The sequence below is a fragment of the Microtus ochrogaster genome, linkage group LG8 (genome assembly GCF_000317375.1).
Source record: "Microtus ochrogaster isolate Prairie Vole_2 linkage group LG8, MicOch1.0, whole genome shotgun sequence".
Lineage (NCBI taxonomy): Eukaryota > Metazoa > Chordata > Mammalia > Rodentia > Cricetidae > Microtus > Microtus ochrogaster.
Window position 1 is genome coordinate 22,255,757 of NC_022033.1, and position 6,774 is coordinate 22,262,530.

Consider the following 6,774-nt stretch of genomic DNA (forward strand, 5'->3'; position numbering starts at 1 on the left):
TTTTGTTTTTGAGACAGGTTTTCTCTGTGTAGCCCTGGCTGCTATCCTGGAACTTCCTATATAGACCAGGCTGACCTTGAACTCAGAGATCCACCTGCTTCTGCCTCTTGAGTACTGGGATTGAAGGCATATACCACCATGTTCAGCCATACTTCATTTTTTTAAAAAATACTTATTTCATTTATAATCATGTATATATGTGTGTGTCTCTATGTGGTGTGTTCATGTTTAAATGCATGAGCTGAGGAGTCAAGAGAAGAGTATCAGATCCTCTGGAGCTGGAGTTATAGGTACTTATGAAGCACCCCGTGTTGTTGCTGGGAACTGAATACAGGTTCTTTGGGAGGACAATACTCATTCTTAACTGCTGAGTTATTTCTCCACCCCCCCAAAAAATATTTTAATTATTATTTTTGTCATATAATATTACTAAACTGAGGGACAGTGAGATTAAATAATTTAACTGAGGGCCAGATAGATGGCTCAGATGTTAAGATCACTGACTGTTCTCCCAGAGGTTCTGAGTTCAATTCCCAGCAGCCTCACTGTGGCTCACAACCATCTCTAATGAGATCTGGTGCCCTCTTCTGGCATACAAGCCTATATGCGGGCAGAACACTGTATTCATAATAAGTAAATAAATAAATCTGTTAAAAGATTATAACAATAATTTAATTGAGGTCATGCAGTTGGTGAATGGAGACGCTGGGGTTTATTTGAAGGTTGGTAGCTTCATATTAGTTATTATGTGATATCCTGCCTAAAATTCTCCACTAGATTCTCCAGTGAACTACAAATAAAACGGAACTCACTGCTGATGGCTTACAAAGCCACCCTGATATGGTTCTGACGTGTCTGACTTGCTCTCCCACATGACTCACCCCCTGGCTGCGTCTGCTTCAGCAACACCAGCTTTCCTCGGTTTCTCGCTTGTGCCCAGCACAGTCTTACCTTGGGGCCTTGGCACTCTCTGCACTCTGCATCCGGAACGGTCACCTCCCAGGCCTCAGTGGCCTCGGTACCTGGGTCTCTGCTGAAACGCCACTTTTCAGCGAGACTCTCCTTGCCAGAGCAGACCTGATCTCAACTGTTCTATTTCCTGCCCCTCACTTAGGATCCCCCCAGACTGTGCATTCATTTGTCTCGTTCACCAGAGTTTGAACGTAGACTTTGATGTCCTGTTCATTGCTATATAACTGGCGCTCATAATTAAGCGAATAGACAGATGAACACACAAAAGCGGTCAACCGGCAAGTGGCAGACCTGGGACACAAACTGTGCTCTCCCGTCCCCGAGTCCATCTCTCAGCTACAGGGCTGTGTTGGTTTGACTCGAGCTCTCAGGAGGCTGAGAGCATAAGGAATATGAAATGCCTTTGAAACTTCCGAAGCCTGAAACAAGGGATTATTATTCTTCAGTTCGCCCTTTGCCTGTCTAGTAATACTTTGGCTTACTGGCTTTCTAAGGATGTTTTGTGAGGTGCCAATGAGATAATGGATGGGGAGATATTTAAAGACGTTAAAGGCTTTGCATAGTGGAGGGGCCTGTAAAGATTATTTCCATGCCAGTGGCTTCCCAGGGCTCCCATCCTCTACCTTGGGTTTGACATTAATATTGCTGACAGGAATGGGGGAGGGAGGGAGCCACAGGGGACCCAGAGACTCTGTGTCCCAGTAATTAAACATGTCGGGACTGAAGCGTAGCCAGCAGCAGCATCTGGTTGCAATTACCAGAGGGGACCAAAGTGATTAGTCACCTTTATAGTAAGAGCCAGGCAGGAACTCTGGGCTCCTCCCTGGAGAGGGCCTTCCACATTCAGAGGTTTTTTTTTTTTTTTTTTTTTTTTCCTTTGCTCCTACCCAACTCCTGGGATTCCCCTGGTCCTCAGACAATAGCCCCTGTTGGAGACTCCTCCATGTCCTCCAAGTTACAGACCCCTGGGTGAGCCCTTGGCTGTAAGTTGAGTTCCCTACCACACCACCTTATCACTTATGTTCACATTCATTCTGGAGCGAGATTCTAGGTAGACCGTGTTGGGAAGGGCCCCTGGAACGCCTCAGTGGATAAAGATGCTGCTGCCAATCCGAAGATCTGCGTTTGATCCTGGAGACCTGCGTGGTGGAAGGAGAGAGCCTGCTCCCTCAGGTTGTCCTCTGACCTCCGTGGGCCACTACATGCAAATAGAAAGTTTAAGCTAGACCTTGATCCCAGTGCTCAGGAGGCAGAGGCAGGTGGATCTTTGTAAGAACACCAAGCTGGTCTATGTAGTGAGTTACAGGGCGGCCATCGCTACATAGTGAGATCTGGTCTCAAAAAATAAGAAAGAAAGAAAGGAAGGAAGGAAGGAAGGAAGGAAGGAAGGAAGGAAGGAAGGGAAAGAAAAAGAAAAAGAAAAAGAGAAATAAGAATTTTACATGTAATTTTAAAATATTGGGGAAGGGATGGGTGTGGTTGTGCACACATGCAATCTCAGTATGTAGGGAACAGAGGCAGGAGAAGCAAGAGTTCAAGTTTGCCAGGTGGGGGTGCACACCTTTAATTCTAGCACTCCAGAGGCAGAGGCAGGTAGATTTCCGAGTTTAAGACCAACCTGGTCTACAGAGTGACTTCCAGGACAGCTACACAGAGAAACTCTGTCTTGAAAAAAACAAAACAAGCCAGGCAGTTGTGGCACATGCCTTTAGTCCCAGCACTTGGGAGGCAGAGGCAGGGGGATCTCTGTGAGTTCGAGGCCAGCCTGGTCTATAAGAGCTCCAGGACAGGTTCCAAAGCCTGTCTCAATAACAAAAAAAAAAAACAACAAAAAACAACAACAAAAAAAAACACACACACACACAAAAAGAAAACCAACCAACAAACAGAAAAGCTGGAACTGTACTTCAAAAGTAACTTGGGGTAGTGAGACAACTTGTGTGGGGGGGTTGAAGGAGCTTGCCACAAAAGCTTGACCTAAATTCAATCCTGAACCCAAGCAAAGGCCAAAGGAGAAGAGGGGTTCCACAAACAACTTGTGTGTGGTGGGGCTCGTGTGCCCACGCATGTACATACATCATACACCAACTAAAATTTAAAGTTGGGCTGAAGAGCGGCTCAGCAGTTAGGAGCACTTACTGCTTTTGCAGTGGGCCTGAGTTCAGTTCTCATTGGTCTCACAGTTGCCTACAAACTGAGCTCCAGGGAAGCCAGTGCCCTCTTCTGGCCTCCAAGGGCACCAAACACACATGCGTGTGTGCAAGAACACACGAAGAAATAATTTTTTTTAAGTAACTTAAACTATTAATCTATTTATCTGTAAAACAAAGGAATGAAGCTAAAAAGACCTTCAGCAAAAGTTGTTCAGAGTGGGGCATGGTTGTGAAGTCAGGGGTAGCTGTTATTAACATTGATTGGAGTTTTAAAAAATCGCACAGTAAGCCCCAAAAGTCCAGTTGAAGAGTGGGAGGAGTGGGAATATGAACAAAGAGGTCAAGACCAGGATGAGGACACCCACTGAAACAGCTGACCTGAGCTGATGGGAGTTCACCAACTCTGGTCTGACAGGGAAGGAACCAGCACAGGACCAAACTAGGCCCTCTGAATGTGGATGACAGTTTCATGGCTGGGGCAGACTATGAGGCCACTGGCAGTGAGACCATAATCCCTACTGCTTGTACTGGCTTTTTGGAACCTATTCTTTCTGGAGGGATACCTTGCTCAGCCTAGACATAGTGGGGAGGGCCTCAGTCCTGCCTCAAAGCAATGTGCTAGACTTTGTTGACTCCCCAAGGGAAGCCTTACCCTCACTGAAGAATAGATGGGGATGGGGATGGGAAGGAGGAGTGGGAACTGAAATTGGTTTGTAAAATGAGAAAAGATAGTTTTGTTTAGTTTTTAGATTGCGTAGTGTTTATTTTAGGTGTGTGTGTGTTTGTGTTCAGAGAGGTGTGGGACAGCTTGTGAGATTGGATCTGTTCTCCCCTCTTCTTGTGGGATCTGGGGATCAAACTCAGGTTGTCAGCTTGGTGGCAGGCACCTTTAACCCATTGAGCCAACTCTCCAACCATCTCCTCTGGTTTTTAATAGTTCATCCCATGTTCACCCACAAGAGCTCTTTGTGGGACAGCCCTGTCATTATTACCCCCGTTCTGAGCGGCAGGGCCTTTGGAAGGCTCTAGATCACATAATGCACCAATAGCAGAGCCACCATGATTCCAATCCGGGTCTGTCTGCAGAACCCTCAGTCTTTATCAAATCACATATCGGGTGTCTGCATCGACTCGTTCATCCGGTGGATAGAGCTTAGAGAATACTTAGTGGCAAGACAGCGACAGCATCTCTCCCTTTCAGGGACTCGAAGTCCAGGAGAAAAGGCAGGATATGTTTTAAAATGATGGCTTTTTGGACTCAGCAAGACAAATAGCACATGCCTTTTCCTACATTAGCATCTAGATTTATCCATACGGCCTGAAAGTAGAAGAAAGACCAGTGAGTTCTACTGGGAGGATGAAGGGACCGATGGGGAGACGTGGGAACAGGAAGCTAAAGAGGGTGGGGGGAGGGACACGAACATCGTATTATTTCCTTTCCTATGCAGAAGTTATATATTTAAATATAAAGAGAGATAAAGGGAAAGTAGACAGGGTACGTGGCTGGAAGAAGGGGTCTCTGTTAGGGGAGGTGATAGGAGAGTGAACTTGACCAAAGTGTAATAATATGCACGTATGAAAATACCATAATGAAACCCATTCATTATTCTAATTTTTAAAAAGAAATAATAGAAAAGAAAATGATAGTGTTTCTTTAAAAGGACCATTCTGCGAGTCATTCATACAACACACACTAGGAATCTGCTATGTGCTGGGCTCTGTGCCAAGCCCTGGGAATAATTGAAAGACAAATATGGTACAGTGTAGTTATAATCTAATGGGATAGACAGATATGTACATAAATTATGATAGGCATAAGGAATTCAGTTAAAACAAAACTATGAAAAAAAGCACACAGACTGGAAAAGCTGACCTGCGTTGGAGATGGGGCAGAGGCTAAGCCTGGGTGGATTTGAACTTGGAGAGCAGCAGGCATGTGATGGCTGTTGGGAAGCTTCGTGCCTTTCCTGGGGAGTAAAGGATGCCTTTGTGTAGCAGCTGGCTCACGGGTTGGCTCTTGTTCTGTGGGCAGGCTTTAGGTAGGGGCGGGGCTGGGATGGAGAGAGCCTGGAGACCAAGAAGTCACTTCTAAGGGAATTGTAGCAGGTAAAAGGGTAAGGAGGACGGGGACAGGTGACAGAGACTGTCGAAGAAGATGCCGGAGAGGACCGTAAAAGAAGATAAGTCAGAAACAAAGACTAGAGAGATGGGCCTGGATGGCCCGAGGGATGTACTGAGTTCAAGCGTCCTCCTAACTCCCAGAGGAGAGCAGGCGGTGCCTCGGTCCTTTGAAGTGGGCGTCTTCAGACCTAGGAGCTATCAGTGGCCTGGAGTGGCAGAGTAAGTGAACCGGATGCAACACTGGGAGAGAATAGTGCTTTCTGCTTTGGGAGGACAGAATTCTGCTCCCAGCACCCATGTCCGGGTGGCGCACAGCTGCCAGTCACTCCAGCTCCAGAGGCCGAAATAGCCTTTTCTGGTCTCCTCTGGCATCCTCTTTCCACACATACACAGAAACAAAATAAATACTTTTAAAAGGAAAAAAGTTTTGCAGCCACTCAGAGATTCAGAGTGAAGACTTTGTTTGTTGTCCTGGTGAGGGCTTTGTGCACGCTAACCGTGCCCCGGACTACTGATTTATACGCCCAGTCTCCAGCAGAGAGTTTAGAGAAACCAACTTTAGCATATGAACGGATCTGTTAGGTCAGCTCCAAGAGCGGAGGATTAATAAGGGCGGCTAGAGTAGGTGGTACAGTTCTCTAATCCCGCACTGTAACCAAGGAGGTAGGGGGATCAGGACTTCAAGGGCAGCCTCAGCTAACTTTCACACTGCTGGAAACTCTCTCTCAAGAAAAGGAAAGGAAAAGACTCTGGACTGGGGGTGGGAGGGGCAGGGGGTCTGCAGCATAGAGTCTGCCTACTGTGCTTGAGAGGCCTGTGATTTGATCCCTATCACCGCTATACTCAGTGTGTGAAGCTATTCCACATGAAGCTGCTCCCCCTTCTCCATGACCCTGAGTAAGTTGCTCATGGAAAACAACACGGGTTCTCCAAAGGAAGGGTGTTTACGTACTTTAGCAAGGTACTTTATGGAAACCCTTGAAGCCAGGTGGTGATACATGCCTGTAATCTCAGGATCTGGTAGGTGTAGGATCAGGAGTTCAAGGCCAGCCTTGGAGACACAGTGAATCTGAGGCCAGCTTGGGTTACATGAGACCTTATCTAAAGAGGAAAAGGAAGGAGAGGGGCACTCTGGAGTTGGGCAGGTATTCAGTTTTCTAAGCAGCCCATGAGAACTCGCTCTTCTAACTTCCTGCAGGGGTCGCTGCTGCCTTAGGTTGGGGCTACCGCCTCTGGTCTCAGCCAGTTTCTTCTAAGAAAACTGGCGGTCTTTGCCTGGGCAAAGGCTGAGTACACACACCCTGGACCTGTTTTCAGCCAAGGGGGCTGCAGGATGGCAGTGCTTAGCCAATGGCATTTGGTGGGGGTGATAGAGTGGGCACTGGTTTGTTTTTTTTTTTCTGTTTTTGGGCCACAAGTTTATTAAAATAAAAGAAACTATGGGTAAATGCTGCCATCTGTGCTGCCCCCCAACACACACACACACACACACACACACACACACACACACACACACACACACACACAC